Source organism: Notothenia rossii (assembly GCF_949606895.1).
Source record: "Notothenia rossii genome assembly, chromosome: 11".
In the NCBI taxonomy this organism is placed as follows: domain Eukaryota; kingdom Metazoa; phylum Chordata; class Actinopteri; order Perciformes; family Nototheniidae; genus Notothenia; species Notothenia rossii.
The window spans coordinates 55571877-55572143 of NC_136910.1; the positions used below are offsets into that span (position 1 = coordinate 55571877).

General features: G+C 39.7%; 1 protein-coding gene across 1 annotated transcript in view; it reads left to right on the forward strand.

Moving 5' to 3' along the window:
* The first annotated feature begins 219 nt into the window (after positions 1 to 219).
* LOC307024027 (long-chain fatty acid transport protein 6-like) overlaps positions 220 to 267 on the forward strand; it is an 18850-nt gene continuing 18802 nt past the window's right edge. Inside the window, exon 1 of the mRNA XM_079657804.1 lies at positions 220 to 267. This exon is cut by the window's right edge and continues 86 nt beyond it. The gene's annotated coding sequence lies outside the window, so the exon portion shown is untranslated.

Sequence of the window (267 nt, forward strand, 5' to 3'; positions counted from 1 at the left end):
GGGGATTATGGGTAATACTGCAATGATCTGTTTGGTGTTTCAGCCAATCAGAGACATGTTTTGTATATATCTGAGACCTGTGATATATTGATGAAAAACAGAATAATAGGGGAACTTTAAAGATATTAGAGGATAACGAGGCGCAGCTTTGTTCAAAAGCATGCTTTGTAAATAATGACGACGGCAGCAGGAAAAGCTTGAACCCTTTTGACTGTTGTTTTTCCACAGGTGCTACTTGCATCTTGAAGAAGAAGTTCTCTGCCTCCC